Here is a 21,079-nt window from a genome sequence, read left to right as displayed (position 1 = left end):
ATCCCTGCTGTACAGTAGATAACATCAGGTTATTTATTACGTTTGCCAAGTGTCTAATCCTCCACGCAGCTCTTTGGAGAAACAAAAGAAAACCACAATTCTCTCTTTATAATTACCATCTATGCAAGAAGAATAAACTGATATACAGAAAACAATAAGACACTCCTTCATTACAAACCAGTTATAGCTGAATGATCGATAGTAAGGTAGATCTAGCCTGTACCAAGAGAAAATTAAATGTTGAGAACCTTAATACAAACTGCATCTTTTTTCTCCCTTAATAAAAAAGTGTGGAAGACGAAACTGCTGGTATTGTTTTAGCTGCTCAAAAATGCCAGCATTTTTACAGCTCCCTGTGCCTTTGCTTCATGGGCTCCAGATGGCTGCTGTGTCTTCAGGTGGGAAGAATGATGGAAGAGGGGAACAAAGGTAGGGGTGGTGGTGGTGCCAATCATTCTCTTTTATCAAGAAAAATGAACACTTTCCCAGAAGCTCCCAGCCTACTTCTGCTTACATTTTAGTAGCCAGAGTTGTGTTGCATTGTAAGGGAGGCTGAGAAAGCATTTATTCCGATTTTTAACCTCAGTAGTGAAGTAACAGTGAAGAAAGTAGTTGAGACTGTGCTGAGTTGATCACCAAAACAAGCTTCTGCTACAAATAGATATATTTGTGCCATAGTTTACAGAAGGAATGAAAGTACTGCTTTCAACTGAAAAAGAAAGTGGATCTGAATTTTATGCCAATGCTTATCCAAAATGGATGATATAAAGGATAAAAGCAAGACAACTTCCCACACAAACACCACAGGCCCAAAGCTTGGCAAATTTGTAATTACAGAAAACATTGTGTCTTTGTTCTTAATCTAAAGCAAAAGGAAAATGTGAAAATATAATACATGTTGAACTGTCACATATTTATTAATAATTTAAAATGAGTCTTGGAATTAACTTGACCAACTTACCTTTCAAGAAAGGTTTGTATTTTTCCTTCATAAGACAAAAATGAATATTTTATAATAAGATTTAATCAACTGTCAATCAATCTTAATCTCTTAATCAATTGTGTTATTGTTTCTTATAATTGGCATTAACTATATACGTGAATCTGTTGATAAGCATATGTTCTGGATTTTAAAAAATAGTCAACCCCGTGGTTCAAGGGCAGCACGTAGTCCCATATCAAGCCTTTGCTTATGAAGAACACACATAGCCTTATGTCTGCATTTTGTTATACATCTGTTTCCTGTTTTCTATATCTCAGGGAAAAAAAAAATCTCATCTCAGGATCCCACTGGCATAGGTTATTACTCAGTGGAAAAGCAGCTGTAATGACTCCAAAGACAAATAAAAAAGGAAGATGATAAAGGTCATAGCCACTGTTAGGAGTCTTACTCCCACAGGCAGTACAGGTTCTGTAATATCAATCAGTTTCCCAAAAGGGTTCACTTTACTGATGCCTCCTTTGGTGTTGCTATGGCCTTTGTTGCTAGGGAACTACCCAGTCAAAACCATTTCCTAAAGGAATGGCCTGGTATCAGTGCTGAATCATGACCTGAGAAGACTAGTAATATTATTTAATACTTCCCAGAGGCTACCAATCCATATTCTTCTTTCAGCTCAGTCAGATTAAAAAAAGAAAAAGAAAAAGAAAGTGTTCAAAACAGGAGTCAATTTGAGATAGCCTCAAGTAAAAGATTTGTGTGCCATGTTGCTAAAAGATTTTATATTTTAGCACCATCAGTCCTTGCAAACCTTATCAAGAAATGAATGCCATTATCAAAGATTTGGGGACATAATACTTATTTGAAGACAGTAGAAAATCTTTCTCATTAACTGTATCTAAAGGATGCTAATGTTAAAACAAAAGGTGGACAAATAAAGTTACAACTCTAATTAGTTATAAAGAATTTAAGTAAAAATTATTGATTATTGATTCATTTTGGCTATCTTGTAAGAACTCTTTCATTTACACTCCATAATGTAAACATTTAAAAAATAAAATTACATCTAAAAGAATCTGTGCTCTCTGATCCTACAATTCTTTCAAATGCAATATGATTCTAGCTCATGATTTATATTTCACCATGAAATTGTTCACTATACATTCTTACCCAGCACAAAAATAATCATAACCATCAGAGATCATTAACAATGGTTCATCTGATAATCAGAATTCAAAATAACAACACATTTGGCAGTACTGAAACTCACTAGCTTTTTCATATAAATCATGAACATTAGAATCTCAACTAATAATTCTTCAAATCTGATTACAATTTAACAACATGAACTTGTATAATAGTCACAAAACAACTTCATAGACTTAAATATTCTGATAAAAAGCATCTGCTTTCAGAGCCTCTAAATTTTATTGTAGTTTCTACAGTGAGGAGACTTTTAATTAACAAGGCCATAACTTTACAAGAGGACAAAGCTAGTTTTTTACTCCTTATTTTCATCTTTTAAAAAAATCAAAATGTATTTGAAAATCATGGCAATTTAGTATATTTTTCATTAATATAGTTGGAAAACTAAGCATAGATCAAGTTTAAGAATTCTGTGCTTCAGAACAGATTGAAATTATTTAATGGAATGAACTAGTTCCTGTGTTTTGTTTATATTTATGTTTTTAATGCATTTTGCTTTCTTTCGGCTTCTCTCTTTTCCAAAGTTTCTAATAAAAAAAGGAAATGTTTATCTTTTCCGCAAAAGAGTGTTAGTTGAATAATAAAAAGAAATATGTAGATTTCAATAATTTAAAGGGAATTTATATTTGTAGAAGACCCCAAAACCTGGGGAAATAAAAATGCTTTCAATAAAAGTTAAATATTAATTAGATTACTGACAAAAATTCTTTACTACTATTCATTCTTAATTTTTTTTAATACAATACTACGGTGTTGGTCACTTGGAGGAAACCTACACAAAATATTTTGGTCCAGTAAGGTATAGCACAAATTAATATCTAATATCAAAGTTTAAAAATACTACCATTAAATTTAAATTAGGTAGTTATTCTTCTGACACAGTCGCTTTGAAAAGTGGCCACCAAATGTGTTTTTTAAGGTAAACTGGAAATAGAAATTTAAATTTAAATTCAACTGTGAAGGGGTTTTTGTTGTTTGATTTTTCTTCTATGCTTATCTTGCTATATTAATGTTCATTCTACTCTTAATTTCTCTAATGATGCTAAAAAGATTATTTTATTAGATAACTTTAATAAAAACAGTGAGCTTAATGTATTTGTATTGATATGAAATTTTCCCAAAATATATTAAATGTTAACAGTAATGTAGAGAATAATATTCAGAGTAGGATTTTATGTATATAGAAAGAATTCCTACTATGAGTTTTTAAAGCAACTATTATTTTATATTGAGGTGAAAGTAGCAAAATGGGAAGAGCATGTGTTTTGTGGTCAAGCTGAAAGTGAATCCAACCTTTTGTCTGCCAGAAACGTTGGTTGGAGTCTTTATCTGTAATTAGAATAATATTTTATAGAATTATTATAATCAAATATGCATGTAAAATTATTACACATATTAGGCATTTATATTTGCTGTGATATCTCCAAGCTACATGACATAAAAATCATTAAGTCATCTTAACAGCATTCTGAAATTTAGTAAGTAAATTAGATTTAATATATAAGCAAAGATATTTAAGCATTGATAAAGGGAACTTGTAAGATTTCAATAAACAAAAGAGCATTGATAATATATTTTTGCAGCATGCTATTTGTAAGTGATAGAATAGTTAGCATAGTGATTGAATTAGAAAACACTAATGGCTGATACGAGACACGCTTTTGTTTCTTTTCTGCCAAAGCTCATGTTGACTTAGTGTATGTATCAAAACAAACAAACAAAACAAAATTATGGTTACCAAAGCAGGGGGAGGGACAAATTAGGAGTATAGGATTAACAAATATAAACTACTATGCAAAAAAAACAGATAAGCAACAAGGATTTACTATATAGCACAGGGAATTATACCCAATATCTTGTAATAACCTATAATGGAATATAATATACAAAAAAAAATCCCCAGATCACTATGCTGTACACCTGAAACTAACATAATATTGTAAATGAACTATACTTCAATAAAAAAAAAAACCCACAATGTTACATCTATTAGCAGGAAACACTTTTCTGCTCTGCTCTTGACAACAAAACTGCTCATAATCATTGAATAATTGATTGTAGTTCCCTAAGATGTTTGGTCCTACCAACAGAGTTTATTTCAGAGGTTTGATAGGAACGTTGGCTCTCACTTTCAATGAGCTGCCCACAAGGTAAGGTCTTAATGTAATGAAAAGAAATGACTTCATGTGTATGTCAGAGAGGAATTATTTTGGTGGGATACCTACTCGTATTCTCAAATCCTATTGCTTCTCACAAAAGCTTGGATATAAAATACAGGATTTAAGAAAAAAATATTTCCAATGTCAGTTTATTCTTTAAAATGTGTTGTAGCCAACTTTGATTTATTATCATTTGCACAGATCACTCTTATTACTTTTAACTTAGAGGCACGTGAGTAATTGAACTCAACTCCATGTATCCTTGCTCTTTGAAGATAATATTTTAGGGAGTTTTAGGTAGCTACTTCAGGGAGTTTCGAGAAGCATCTTTTAGCTCAAAGATCAGATTAATACTTTTTATTGTACATACATATGAATAAACAGATGCTGCCAAAAATATGTATATTTATGTATTACTAAGAAATTACCCAGAAGTTTTGGTAGACTATATTCTGCCTCTTCTTCTCTTACTCTACATTTTAGATGTATAAAAAATAGCATTTTACCTCAATATTATGAAATTATACAAGATGCTAAAACATTAGAGGTTAATGATTTCATTACTTTCACCTAAAATTCTTCCATTTTATTATTGGGAACTTTAGTGTTAATTATCTTGTGTTCATTCAGTACCTGAAAAATATTAGGCACTCGCTTAAGTAACCACTGGTCAACTTAAAATAGCTACAAATGGATTGAGTTTACCTAAAAACCTGTAAACACTAATAGAATAAATACATGTAGAAAATATGATTGAGAGATACTGACATATCACACATGCAAAAGCACATATATGTGTCTAAAATCTATATATTTATATTATACATCCAAAGAGACATGACAGAAAACATGCTATTGAATAGGTAGTTGCACAAACACTGTATTTATGATTTATGTCTCTAACAAATGCTGATGCTTTTTCTTTATTGAACAATGAACGTGGAATTACTTTCTAATGCACCATATACTTCTAAAAGTTTTCAAATAAATTTGCATTACAGTACCTTAAAATAGTGTTAAAGGTATAAAATATTTTTTCTGTAATGAGATAAATGTTAAATTAATTTTTCATGAATAATTGTAAGTAAACACCAAAGAGACTATCTAGTTGTGAAACAAAACTTGGGATTAAAGATGTGAACAGAATACTTAGAAGTTTATTGACCTGTAATATTATTATATACTTTCCAAACATGATTTTTAATTTTTCTAATTTTAGCCATTCTGGTGGGTGTGTATTCCATTCCCAGCTAAATTGCATTCATCAGATGATCAATGTTTTAGGGACAATTTTATATATTTATTGTCAATTTGTTCTCTTCATAGTCTCCTTAAAACCTTTGCCTACTCCGGTGTCACAGGGATATATTTATTTTTTGAAAACTACATTATTTGTTTAACATGTAATAAATTTGATATTCTTTTTATACTCATTACTATATAGATGTTTCAAAATGTTTTCATTCTAATATGGTAAATATTAACATAATATACAAACAAAAGCTAGTTATAGTTCTCAATAATTTTAAGAGTGAAAAGGGATTCTGAAATCAAAATTTTGAGAACTATTGCTCACAATTTCTTTGAGAAGGGATCTTGAGTGTATTTTTTTATCTATGACTTTTGTATTTGAGCCACACTTCTCATCTGTATGTGACCTGAGTGAAGCTCTCATTACTGCAGGGTTCAGTGTGGAATTCCTGTTGCATGAGGCACGCTGTTCTGAATTATTCTCCATTAACAGTGTAGGAGAGTACTGATTTTTGATAGTTTGGCCAACACTTAACATTTTGTCTTTTTCTCATTTCAGTCACTGTGGTGGGTATGTAATAGTGTCACACTGTGGTTTTAATTAACATTTCCCTGTTTGATTTCTCAAATAATTTTAAGAATATTTTTATATATTTACTGTTTGGGTATCCTTTACTAAGTGAGATGTCTGTTCTAGTTTTTTGCTCATTTTGCTATTAGACTGTTCTTATTTACTTATTGATTTGAAGCTTTGTTTTTCATATTTTGACTGAGTCCTTTTATCAGATATGTGTTTTATGTGAATTGTCTTTTTACTTATTGGTATCTATTGAAGAACATAAGTTATTAATTATAATATAATCCAAGTTATGCATATTTTTCTTACAATTATTGTTTTGGTGCTTTGTTTAAGAAGACAGACTAATCTAATGTCTAAAGATATCTCCCATATTTTGTTCTAAAGACTTGACTATTACACTTCTATAGTTTTTCTTAGAAATATCATTGTTACAAGTGTTCTTTTTTATTGAAATATTCTTGACATGTAACATGTAAAGTTAAGGGGTACAACATGTTGATTTGATACATTTATGCACGGTAATATGATTGCCATTGCATCAATAATTAAAACCTCTATCAAGTCACATAATTATCATTTCTTTTTAGTGATTGGAATAATTAAGTCTCTTAGCAAGTTTGATGATTACAATACAATGTTGTTTTCTATATTTACTGTACTGTGCATTAGATCTCTAGGGCTTATTTATTACTCATTGCAAGTTTGTACCCCTAAACAACCATATTTCTATATTTTGATCTGTGATCTACCTGCAATTGATATTATTTTATGGTGTGTGATGGTTAATTTTAGCTATCAACTTGATTGGTCCTGTGGTGCCCAGATTAAACATTATTTCTGAATGTGTCTGTGAGGATTTTTTCCCATGAGATTAGCATCTGAATTGGTGGACTCAGTAGACTGCCCTATGCAATGTGGGTGGGCATCACCCTCTGCTTTGAGGGCCAGTATAGAACAAAAGGCAAATGAATTTACCCCTTTTTTCATGCCTCACTGATGCCTCACATCTCATCTCATTTTCTCTTGCCCTCTGACTGGGATTTATTACATCATTGGCTACCTTGGTTCTTAAGTGTTGAAGGACTATGAGCTTGGTTGAAGCCTTTGTTTGAACTTCAACTGAATTATACCACTGGCTTTCCTTGGTTTCCAGCTTGCAGGTGGCAGACCATGGATTTAGCCTCCATAATCTGTGAGCCATTTCTTCATAATATATCTCCTTTTAAATGTATAAAATAATTTGAATCCTATTGATTCTATTTCTCTGAAGAACCCTACATGGTGTGAGACAGGAATCAAAACACATTTTTTTTCTTATGGGTATCTAATTGACCCAGCGTTATTTATTTTAAAAGACCATCCTTTTTCCACTATACATCAGTGATGCTTTCTTTACATATCTGGAGACTGTACATGTGTGGGCCTGTTTCTAGATTCTCACTTATATTTCATTATTTAGTTTTGGACCACCTTTTCAATCTCTATGTCCCTCTCCTTCCTCATTCAAAAACTGGTGGATAATAGTAGTACTTACTTGATAAGGTTGCTAAGAGGTACTAATCAGTTAATGTATTTAAACTACAATTAAGATTTCCTGGAGTAATTGTTAAATGTGTTAGTAAAATTTGATAATGATGATGATGTTCATCACTATCATTATCATCATCCTCATCTGTTTTCTCACAATCTCTTCCGTGAGCTCTTGAAGATATTTCTCATTATCTTCCATCATAGAAGCCGTTGCTTAATTGTATATTTAATTCACAGCAAACTATAGTCTCACTTTTAATCTGCTTTATAAAATTGCATTTTATTCCTGCCTGGGGAAACTTCATCTGCCATTTCTTTCTTTCCTTTGTTGGATTGTAGCATCTTTGTGTAGATCAAGTACTGTTCCCTTTTTAATTACCCATCATTGCACAAGCACTTTTTTTTAAACCAACTGTTAGTAAGAAGTCTGTTAGGGGAAGGATCAGCACAGTATTTCAAGCCACCTAAAATTTTTTCTTATAAAACAGGCCTTACCTAAGAGTAAAATTAGCTTTTACTTCTTCCCAGTTAATGGACATGGGCAGCTAGAGATTGTTTGCAATATAAATATTCTTTTCCTTTCTGCTGTCAAGAGACAGAGTGCTTATACATATATGAATATATGTGGGATTCTTGATTTATGAATAGATCTCTGCTTGTAGGAGCCAAGTTAGGTCCAAAAACTCCAGATGATAACAGGTATACTTTCTTTATTCCAAACTAGAAATTTAGTGTCTTCACCTTAAGAATTAACATCCTAATGATGTTTTCTGAAACAAAACAAAAAACATCATGCTACCACTGAATCCCTTTCCATGACTTCTTATTTTAGCCTTCTCCTGCATGCCTCCCACACTATCACCACTTTATTTTGATATTGGATATTTATATTTTCTATAAATATACATAAGTGTATACATATATATTTGTATTTTGTCTAGGTGTCTTATTTTGTCCTAGTTAAATTATGTTTTGTTTTATTCTCTTTTTGTGTTTCATCTCTAGGAAGAGAAGGAGCAATTTAACTTGAGGAACCCCATGTTCAAGCCAAAAATAAAACTCACTTTACATGTTCAAACCAGAAAAACATAAAATGTATCATTTTTAAATTTTGGTGAGATGATTGCATTTTAAAGGTTTATACTGTAATAGGTACTTTACTTTCCCATCAAGTGTCATCTTGTAAATATCTAAATAATTTTTATATTTGAGTTTGTCATTCTAAAAGGAACCACAAGATATGGGTACATACTGTGTCACCTGGCACCACTTGTAGGTTAAGAAGTATGTAGACACCTTGCATAAAGGTAATTTATTTCTTTTACCTTATATACTTATGAAATCAACTGGAAATGCAAAAGAAGCAAATTATACCTTATATCATATGCCTGGAAAATTATGTACAGAGTAAGCACATCATAGATTTTGAGATTAAACTAATCATTTTCTGGAGGAGACCTTGCATAATTTTCCTAAATTTCAACATCTTGATTCACATAGTTTATCAAAAGAAATTGTTCTTCCATAAGATCACCTAAGACACCTCACAGATCCAGGACACGTCTATATTTGGCTAGAATGAAAACTTTTGAAACTCATTCTTCTTGTGATAATGGAATTTTAGTCTGACTTACCCAGTTCTCTGATGGTTTAGTGTTATAAATTTACAGTGGTGGATTGGGTTCATTAGGTTTAGAAACAGTGTAAAAGTAACTGGCCCCAAAAGGGAAGTTTGACCAAAGTTCGACCATGGGCTCGTACCAAAATGTATAGGGTACTTCAGAGTCAGAGTGATAAAACAAATTCTTAAATATGATCTATGTCTTATATGTACAAGCAAACTAAATTATACTTAAGGCAGTTTAAACCATATAATATAATAACCTCTTAACTACATGCTGCAGATATTATCACTCAAAAAAATTCTGGTGGTGGGAGTGGGGAAATCAAGATTCCAGAGTAGAGGGATGTGGAGCTCACCTCCTCTGACAAATACGTCAAAAATACACCTATATGTGGAACAATTCTCACAGAATACCTACTGAAAGCTTGCAGAATATCTCAAAGCTGTAAGAACAATCCCTACATAACCAGGCTGGACCAAGGGAAAAGGGAGAAGAAGAGGAATCAGGACAGGATCTGTGCCCCTGGGAGAGAGCTGTGAAAGAGGAAAAGTTCCCTCACCCTGGGAACTTCCTCCACCAGCTGGGAGGTCCATCAGAACAGATAGGGAGCTTCAGAGGCTGGAGAGGAGAATGTGGGAGCTTGTCTGCACCCCTGAAATAAACAAATGGGACCTAATCAAACTTATAAGCTTTTGCACAGCAAAGGAAACCTAAACAAAACAAAAAGACAACATATAAACTGGGAAAATGTATTTGCAAACAATGCGACCAACAAGGGCTTAATTTCCACAAAACATTTCTCCCAAGAAGACATACAGATAGCCAATAGGCACATAAAAAGATGCTCAACACCGCTAATTATTAGAGAAGTGCAAATCAAAACACAGTGAGGTATCACCACACACTGGTCAGAATGGCCATCATCAAAAAAGCTTACAAATAATAAATGCTAAAGAGGGTGTGGAGAAAAGGGAACCCTCCTATACTGTTGGTGGGAATATAAATTGGTGCAGCCACTATGGAAAACAGTATGGAGGTTCCTTAAAAAACTAAACATAGGGTTACCATATTATCCAGCAATCCCACTCCTGGGCATATATCTAGAAAAGACGAAAATTCAAATTCGAAAAGGTACATGCACCCCAAATATGTTCGTAGCAGCACTGTTTATAAAAGCCAAGACTTGGAAATGTCCACCAACAGATGACTGTATAAAAAAGATGTGGTATATATATATATACAATGGAATATTACTCGGCCCATACAAAAGAATGAAATAATGCCATTTGCAGCAACATGGATGGACCTAAGATTATCATACTAAGTGAAGTCAGACAGAGAAAGACAAATATATGATAGCACTTATATGTGGAATCTAAAAAATAGTACAAATGACCTTATTTACAAAACAGAAACAGACTCACAGACATAGAAAACAAACTTATGGTTACCAAAGGGAAAGGGTTGGAGGAGGGATAATTTGGGAGTAGGAGTTTAACAGATGCATACTACCATATGTATAATAAAATAAGCAACAAGAATTTACTGTATAGCACAAGGAACTATATTCAATATCTTGTAATAAATTATAATGGAATAGAATCAAAAAATAAATATATACATACATATATATATATAACTGAATCACTTTGCTGGAGCTGTACAGCTGACACTAACACAATATTGTAAATCAACTATAGTTCAATTAAAAAAAAAAATTCTAAGCATGATTAGTTTTCTGGGAGATCTTCCATAGCTCAGTGGCCACTAATTGGATCAAGAGGGCCAAAGATCTATTACTTTTCATTTTTCTGTGCCAGATTACTATAGAAAACAACACAGATGTAGTTGAACTGTGAAGCAAATACTCAATTTCATTCCCTTGAAAAGGAGGTCACAAAATATTTGTACGTGCTTATAAACTCAGGTGAAATGAAAACATTATACATCACTGAGACACATGAAATAGCTGTCCTTTTAGCAAAGAGGGAGAGAGAAATATCCGTTTTATAGAACTAATCAGCTCTAGGATTCAAAAAGGATAAAATTTTAAAAAGCAATTAAAACACATCATTATTTACGTAGCTTTTTTATTATAAAGGATCCATTGTTTTTAGGAAGAAAATGCAAGGAATACTAGAAGTAGGGGCAGAAGTTAACCTGTAATAACAAGCTAAACCTGATATCACATAAATCATAACACATAAATCCGAAGTAATTCTCAAAATTGTTTTTATATCAATTTATAATTCTGTTTTACATAAAGCTATATGTTTCTCTTTATTTTCAATTTCTTTTTCATTTTTTAAACATCTTTATTGGCATATAATTGATTTACAATGTTGTGTTAGTTTCTGCTGTATAACAAAGTGAATCAGCTATATGTATACATACATCCCCATATGCCCTCCCTCTTGTGTCTCCCTCCCACCCTCCCTATCCCACCCCTCTAGGTGATCACAAAGCACCGAGCTGATCTCCCTGTGCTATGCAGCTGCATCCCACTAGCTATCTATTTTACGTTTGGTAGTGTATATATGTCCATGCCACTCTCTCACTTTGTCCCAGCTTACCCTTCCCCCTCCCCATGTCCTCAAGTCCATCTTCTACTTCTGTATCTTTATTCCTCTCCTCCCCCTAGGTTCATCAGAACCACTTTTTCTTTTGTTTTTTTAGATTCCAGATATATGTGTTAGCATATGGTTATTTGTTTTCCTCCTTCTGACTTACTTCACTCAGTATGACAAACTCTAGGTCCATCCACCTAACTACAAATAACTCAATCTTGTTCCTTTTTATGCTGAGCAATATTCCATTGTATATATGTGTCACATCTTCTTTAATCATTCATCTGTTAATGGGCACGTAGGTTGCTTCCTTCATGGCTATTGTAAATAGTGCCACAATGAATATTGTGATTCATGACTCTTTTTGAGTTATGGTTTTCTCAGGGGATATGCCAGTAGTGGGACTGCTGGGTCATATGGTTGTTCTATTTTTAGTTTTTTAAGGAACTTCCATACTGTTCTCCATAGTGGCTGTATCAATTTACATTCCCACCAGCAGTGCAAGAGGGTTCCCATTTCTCCACACCCTCTCCAGCATTTATTGTTTGTAGATTTTTTCATGGTGGCCATTATGACTGGTGTGAGGTGATACCTCATTGTAGGTTTGATTTGCATTTCTCTAATGATTAGTGATGTTGAGCATCCTTTGCTGTGTTTGTTGGCAATCTGTACATCTTCTTTGGAGAAATGTCTATTTAGATCTTCTGCCCATTTTTGGATTGGGTTGTTTGTTTTTTTGATACGGAGCTGCATGAGCTGCTTGTATATTTTGGAGATTAATCCTGTGTCAGTTGTTTCATTTACAAACATTATCTCCCATTCTGAGGGTTGTCTTTTTGTCTTGTTTATGGTTTCCTTTGCTGTGCAAAAGCTTTTAAGTTTCATTAGGTCCCATTTGTTTATTTTTGTTTTTATTTCCATTTCTCTAGGTGGGTCAAAAAGGACCTTGCTGTGATTCATGTCATAGAGTGTTCTGCCTATGTGTTCCTCTAAGAGTCTTGTAGTGTCTGGTCTTACATTTAGGTCTTTAATCCATTTTGAGTTTATTTTTGTGTATGGTGTTAGGGAGTATTCTAATTTCATCCTTTTACATGTAGCTGTCCAGTGTCCCCAGCACCACTTAATGAAGAGGTTGTCTTTTCTCCAGTGTATATTCTTCCTTCCATTATCAAAGACAAGGTGACCATATGTGCGTGGGTTTACCTCTGGGCTTTCTATCCTGTTCCATTGATCTATATTTCTGTTTTTGTGCCAGTACCATACTGTCTTGATTACTGTAACTTTGCTTTATAGTCTGAAGTCTGGGAGCCTGATTCCTCCAGCTGCGTTATTCTTTCTCAAGATTGCTTTGGCTATACAGGGTCTTTTGTGTTTCCATACAAATAGTGAAATTTTTTGTTCTAGTTCTGTGAAAAATGTCATTGGTAGTTTGATAGGGATTGCATTGAATCTGTAGATTGCTTTGGGTAGTACAGTCATTTTCACAATGTTGATCTTTTCAATCCAAGAACATGGTATATCTCTCCACCTGTTTGTATCATCTTTAATTTCATTCATCAGTGTCCTATAGTTTTCTAAATACAGGTCTTTTGTCTCCTTAGGTAGGTTTATTCCTAGGTATTTTATTCCTTTTGTTGCAATGGTAAATGGGAGTGTTTCCTTAATTTCTCCTTCGGCGAAATGATGAACTTATCATTAGATAAGTTTTATCATCATTAGTGTATAGGAATGCAAGAGATTTCTGTGCATTAATTTTGTATCCTGCAACTTTACCAAATTCATTGATTAGCTCTAGTAGTTTTCTGGTAGCATCTTTAGGATTCTCTATGTATAGTATCATGTCATCTGTTTCTTTTTCTTCTCTGATTGCTGTGGCTATAACTTCCAAAACTATGTTGAATAATAATGGTGAGAGTGGGCATCCTTGTCTTGTTCCTGATTTTAGAGGAAATGGTTTCAGTTTTTCACCAATGAGAATGATGTTGGCTGTAGATTTGACATATATGGCCTTTATTATGTTGAGGTAAGTTCCCTCTATGCCTGCTTTCTGGAGAGTTTTTATCATAAATGGGTGTTGAATTTTGTCAAAAGATTTTTCTGCATCTATTGAGATTATAATATGGGTTTTCTCCTTCCGTTTGTTTATATGGTATATCTCAATGATTGATTTGCGTATACTGAAGAATCCTTGCATTCCTGGGATAAACCCCACTTGATCATGGTGTATGATCCTTTTAATGTGCTGTTGGATTCTGTTTGCTAGTATTTTGTTGAGGATTTTTCCATCTATGTTCATCAGTGATATTGGCCTGTAGTTTTCCTTCTTTGTGACATCTTAGTCTGGTTTTTGTATCAGGGTGATGGTGGCCTCGTAGAATGAGTTTGGGAGTGTTCCTCCCTCTGCTGTATTTTGGAAGAGTCTGAGAAGGATAGGTGTTAGCTCTTCTCTAAATGTTTGATAGAATTCGCCTGTCAAGCCATCTGGTCCTGGGCTTTTGTTTGTTGGAAGATTTTTAATCACAGTTTCAATTTCAGTGCTTGTGATTGGTCTGTTGATATTTTCTATTTCTTCCTGGTTCAGTCTCGGAAGGTTGTGCTTTTCTAAGAATTTGTCCATTTCTTCCAGGTTGTCCATTTTATTGGCATATAGTTGCTTGTAGTAATCTCTCATGATCCTTTGTATTTCTGCAGTGTCAGTTGTTACTTCTTCTTCATTTCTAATTCTATTGATTTGAGTCTTCTCCCTTTTTTCTGATGAGTCTGGCTAATGGTTTATCAATTTTGTTTATCTTCTCAAAGAACCAGCTTTTAGTTGTATTGATCTTTGTTATTGTTTCCTTCATTTCTTTTTCATTTATATCTGATCTGATCTTTATGATTTCTTTCCTCTGCTAATTTTTTGGTTTTGTTCTTCTTTCTCCAGTTGCTTTAGGTGTAAGGTTAGGTTCTTTATTTGAAATTTTTCTTGTTCCTTGAGATAGGAATGCATTGCTATATACTTCCCTCTTAGAAATGCTTTTGCTGCATCCCATAGGATTTGCATCATCATGTTTTCATTTTCAATTTTTTCTAAGTATTTTTTTATTTCTTCAGTGATCTCTTGGTTATTTAGTAGTATATTGTTTGGTCTCCATGTGTTTGTATTTTTTAAGTTTTTTTCCTGTAATTGATAGCTAGTCTCATAGTGCTGTGGTTGGAAAAGATACTTGATACAGTTTCAATTTTCTTAAATTCAGCAAGGTTTGATTTGTGACCCAAGATATGATCTATCCTGGAGAACGTTCCATGAGCACTTGAGAAAAAAGGGTATTCTGTTGTTTTTAAAGGAATGTCCTATAACTATCAATTAAGTCCATCTTGTTTAATGTGTCATTTAAAACTTGTGTTTCCTTATTTGTTTTCATTTTGGATGATCTGTCCATTGGTAACAGTGGGGTGTTAAAGTCCCCTACTATGATTGTGTTACTGTCGATTTCCCCTTTTATGGCTGTTAGTATTTGCCTTATGTATTGGGGTGCTCGTATGTTGGCTGCATAAATATTTACAAATGTTATATCTTCTTCTTGGATTGATCCCTTGATCATTATATAGTGTCCTTCTTTGTCTCTTGTAATAGTCTTTAAAGTCTATTTTGTCTGATATGAGAATTGCTACTCCAACTTTCTTTTGATATCCATTTGCATGGAGTAACTTTTTCCATCCCCTCACTTTCAGTTTGTATGTGTCCCTAGGTCTGAAGTGGGTCTCTTGTAGATGGTATATGTATGGGTCTTGTTTTTGTATCCATCAGCCAGTCTATGTCTTTTGGTTGGAGCATTTAATCCATTTACATTTAAGGTAATTATCGATATGTATGTTCCTATTACCATTTTATTGTTTTTGTAGGTCTTTTCCTTCTTTTGTGTTTCCTGCCTAGAGAAGTTCCTTTAGCATTTGTTGTAGAGCTGGTTTGGTGGTGCTGAATTCTCTTAACCTTTGCTTGTGTTTAAAGCTTTTAATTTCTCCGTCGAATCTGAATGAGATCCTTTCTGGGTAGAGTAATCTTGGTTGTACGTTTTCCCCATTCATCACTTAAAATATGTCCTGCCACTCCCTTCTGGCTTGCAGAGTTTCTGCTGAAAGATCAGCTGTTAACCTTATGCGGATCCCCTTGTATGTTAGTTGTTGCTTTTCCCTTGCTGCTTTTAATATTTTTTCTTTTTAATTTTTGATAGTTTGATTAATATGTGTCTTGGCGTGTTTCTCCTTGGATTTATCCTGTATGGGACTCTCTGTGCTTCCTGGACTTAATTAACTATTTCCTTTCCCATATTAGGGAAGTTTTCAACTATAATCTCTTCAAATAGTTTCTCAGATCCTTTCTTTATCTCTTCTTCTTCTGGGACCCTTATAATTCGAATGTTAGTGCATTTAATGTTGTCCCAGAGGTCTCTGAGACTGTCCTTAATTCTTTTCATTCTTTTTCCTTTATTCTGTTCTGTGGTAGTTATTTCCACTATTTTATCTTCCAGGTCACTTCTCCGTTCTTCTGCATCAGTTATTCTGTTATTGATTCCTTCTAGAGAATTTTTAATTTCATTTATCGTGTTGTTCTTCATTGTTTGTTTGCTCTTTAGTTCTTCTAGGTCTTTGTTAAACGTTTCTTGTATTTTCTCCATTCTATTTCCATGATTTTGGATCATCTTTACTACCATTAGTTTGAATTCTTTTTCAGGTAGACTGCCTATTTCCTCTTCATTTGTTTGGTCTGGTGGGTTTTTACCTTGCTCCTTCACCTTCTGTATGTTTCTCTGTCTTCTCATTTTGCTTAACTTACTGTGTTTGGGGTGTCCTTTTTGCAGGCTCAGGTTCATAGTTTCCATTGTTTTCAGTGTCTGCCCCCAGTGGGTAAGGTTGGTTCAGTGAATTGTGTAGGCTTCTTGGTGGAGGGGACTGGTGCCTGTGTTCTTGTGGGTGGGCCTGGTTCTTGTCTTTCTAGTGGGCAAGGCTGTGTCCGGCGGTGTGTTTTGGGGTGTCTGTGAACTTTGTATCATTTTATGCAACCTCTCTTCTAATGGGTGGGGTTGTGTTCCTGTTGCTAGTTGACTGGCCTGGGTTGTCCAGCACTGGAGCTTGCTGGCTGTTGGGTGGAGCTAGGTGTTAGCGTTGAGACAGAGATCTCTGGGAGAGCTCTCGCCGATTGATACTACGTGGTGCTGGGAGGTTTCTGGTGGTCAAATGTCCTGAACTCGGCTCTCCCACCTCAGTGTCTCAGGCCTGACATCAGGCTGGAGCACCAAGACCCTGTCACTCACATGGCTCAGAAGAAAAGGGAGAAAAGAAAGAAAAAAAAAATTAAAAAAATAAATAAAATTAAATTTAAAAAAAATTTAATTATTGAAAAATATAGAAAAGTAATTTAAAAAAAGAGAAAAAAGGAAAAAAAGAAGAGAGCAACCAAACCAATAAACAAATCCACCAATGATAACAAGTGCTAAAATCTAAACTAAGATAAACATAAAATCAGAAACAAGTCAGTCACAGACAGCAAACCCCAAGTCTACAGTTGCTCCCAAATTCCACCACCTCAATTTTGGGTTGTTTCATTGTCTATTCAGGTATTCCACAGATGCAGGGTACCTCTAGTTGCTTGTGGGGATTTAATCCACTGCTCCTGAGGCTGAATGGAGAAATTTCCCTTTTTCTTCTTTGTTCGCACAGCTCCTGGGGTTCAGATTGGTTTTGGCACCACCTCTGCGTGCAGGTTGCCCTCAGGCTTCTTTTCCCGTCCAGACAGTATGTGGTTAAAGCAGTGGCTGATTCGGGGGCTCTGGCTCACTCTTGCTGGGGAGAGGGAGGGGTACAGTATTTATAATTGGAAAGCAGGATGAGCCCGTGGCAGCAGAGGCTGGAGTGACTTTGCAACAGCCTGAGGAGCACCGTTTGTTCTCCCAGGGAAGTTGTCCTTGGATCAGAGGACCCTGGCAGTAGTGGGCTGCACAGGCTCCCCTGGTGGCAGGGGGTGGGGAGGGGGTGGTGTGTGTGGATAGTGACCTGTGCTTACACACAGGCTTCTTGGTGGCTGAAGCAGCAGCATTAGCATTTCACACCTGTCTCTGGTGTCTGCGCTGGTAGCCGCAGCTCACGCCCATCTCTGGAGCTCATTTAGGTGGTGCTCTGAATCCCCTCTCCTCGCGCACCCCTGAAACAATTGTCTCTTGCCTCTTAGGCAGGTCCAGACTTTTTCCAGGACTCCTTTCCTGGCTAGCTTTGTATCACTAGCCCCCTTCAGGCTGTGTTCACGCAGCCAACCCCAGTCCTCTCCCTGGGATCTGACCTCCAAAGCCCAAGCCTCAGCCTCCAGCCCCACCCACCTCAGCAGGTGAGCAGACAAGCCTCTCGGGCTGGTGAGTGCTGGTCAGCACCGATCCTCTGTGCGGGAATCTCTCTGCTTTGCCCTCTGTACCCCTGTTGCTGCGCTCTCCTCCGTGGCTCCAAAGCTTCCCCACCCCCCACCCCCCATCTCTACAGTGAAGGGGCTTCCTAGTGTGTGGAAACTTTTCCTCCTTCACAGCTCCCTCCCAGAGGTGCAGGTCCTGTTCCTATTATTTTGTCTCTGTTTTTTCTTTTTTCTTTTGCTCTACCCAGGTACATGGTGATTTTCCTGCCTTTTGGGAAGTCTGAGGTCTTCTGCCAGCATTCAGTAGGTTGTATTTTTGATGTATTTGTGGGGAGGAAGGTGATCTCCACGTCTTACTCCTCCGCCATCTTGAAGGTCTCCCTGTTTCTCTTTAAAATAAATTTACACTGGGTTTAATTCTGACTTTTGATGTAAATCTACACACATGAAACTTAATTTTAATTTTCACTAAACCTTATTCTTGAAAGGGAATTCATTTTTATCCTTATTGCATAAAGATAAAAAAAATCAGAGCTAAATGTTTAGATATTTATGAAAAAATTTAGGTAATTACTTTTTAAATTATATACATTTCAGATGTGCAGCATTATAATTCAACATCTGTATACACTACTACTTAATTACTTTAAAAATTTGAGAGTCAAAAAATAGTAGTTATGATGGAAACCATTACATACTTATAGAATTATCTAAAATATTGTTATTTGCTTAGATTGAGTCTATTTTAAACATCTTTTTTAAACTTGAAGCTATTTTGCAGAAACATCAAGGTAAAGGACTGAACTTAATAGTTGAAAATGTAGCATGTGAAACATACTCATGACGGTTTTAATTACATTTCTTGAGTCAAAGGACTTAGTGGCAAGTAAAAATTTTAAAACATGATTCATAGTAAAACCATCTGAGTGCTAAGTACAATTTAGGGGAAAAAATACATGAATTTTTATAAAATTCTCCACTTCATGTCTTTCAGATATATTTTACTTTCTTAATGTCATAAAAATCAATGCTCAAAGGAACACTCAGGCATTAGATATTAACTACTCTATACTCAATTTTTCCAGTAAACAGAATGAAACCTAAAGCAGATAAATCATTGGTGTAATCTTCTGACATTATAAGTGACCAATCAAAGCAAGTTCATGCCATTGAATACTTTGATTTTCACCTTATAATGAGTATACTTATTTCCTGTTTCAGCTCCAACAGGTAAGGAGCTTATACGTTGTTTCTCTTGTTCCTACAAGAAAAAGCCAGCTATTCTGGGACTCATTAGAGAACTGAGGTTGCAGAGAAAACCACTGTGCCCAAAATCTGGAGAGATAGGAGCATCTGGGGATATGCAGGAACTGAGTTATGTTTCTGCTTACCTGGAGCAGAAGCCACTGGAGCTATAAACTGGTAGGAACACTTAAGTGGTCACTTTGAAGAACTGCTGGAGGCTGAATGTGGACTATATTTAGAGTGAGAAACCCTGGGAGCCACAGTCTTAGGGAAACCCACAGAAATCCATGGACTTCTCCTCCTGGAATACTATCAGGTTATAATTAATCAAAGAAAGATCCCTCCTAGGCTCTGGAATGCAGAGGGGGAAAGTAACCATTGTAAAATACACATAGATCCCTTTAGATATAAAAGGCCGACACTCCAAGGGAAAGAACTTTTCTAGAGGACAACTCTGAAACTTACTGGTAGCTAGGGAAGGAAATTCCTCCCTATTCTAGCTACCTCCAAACTTTCTGTCTCACCTAAAGGAGAAGAAAGGAAAACAATAGTCAACAGAGGTAAAAGCTGTAAGGCTGTAGATTGAGAATGCTTCAGCCAGAGAAGGGAATAAGGGATAGAATTTAAAAACAGCTATTCCAATAGAGATACACTGTGAGGGTCACTGTTCTGATACATATACCCACTGGTAGACTGAGATTTAATCAGATTATATAATGTTCTTATTCTTCTAAACTTGCTGCCACACCAACAGTGTTCTGGAATAACAATGACTTGCAAATGAAGAAATGCAAGAAACAAATTCTATCTGGGTTTAGTATTTAACATTTTTTAATTTATATGTTTTATGTATTTTTCACTTATCCCTGGCTTTCTACTCAAATCTTGGGGTTTGGTATGACACAAGTGGCAGGATAAAGTAGTAACAAAGTCAAAGAAGAATAGCACAGGTGCTTAAGGAAGATACAATATAGTGTCAGGATTAAATATTTCCAAAGGTTAGAGCAATCTCCAGGCAAAGAGTCAAGATGTGAAGCTTGTTAGCATCATGATCATCATTATTAGTATGGTTCACATATTCAGTGTCTGTCTTTTATATATTATATATTGTGTATTATGTTCTGTATGTCATAAGGCACAAGTGGTCCATCTCTATCCTCTATTACTAAACACATAATATTATCCCAATTGTGGCAATTTTTCAATTACTAATCTCCCAGCTCCATATCCCCACCCTCTATACTCTGCTCTCTGAAGCTGCCACTGGGATTCAGCAAACCATATTTTTGCTTTGCCAGATGGCTCCCTGTTAGTCTCTGCAAATAGGGCATTCTGAAAGGAGACAGCAAAGCCAGAGGAGGAAAAAGTTCTTTCCTCTTTTCTCTCTGCTTCTTACAGGTTTTCTGTGGGCTTACTGACTCCTCACTGTTCTTTTGAGGGTCACTCCTGAATGCTTCCTCATTCCTTACAGCAGTTCCTTTCATGCAGATGAATCCAGTTTGCAGATGAATCAAACACAGACAACTACATCATATCCCAGGGCCAGCCAGTTGGTACCACCTCCAAAGGTCTATGTCCCAATCCAACGGGGTGCCTC

This window comes from Eschrichtius robustus, chromosome 6 (assembly GCF_028021215.1).
Source record: "Eschrichtius robustus isolate mEscRob2 chromosome 6, mEscRob2.pri, whole genome shotgun sequence".
NCBI lineage: Eukaryota > Metazoa > Chordata > Mammalia > Artiodactyla > Eschrichtiidae > Eschrichtius > Eschrichtius robustus.
Note: the sequence above shows the minus strand (reverse complement) of the source record.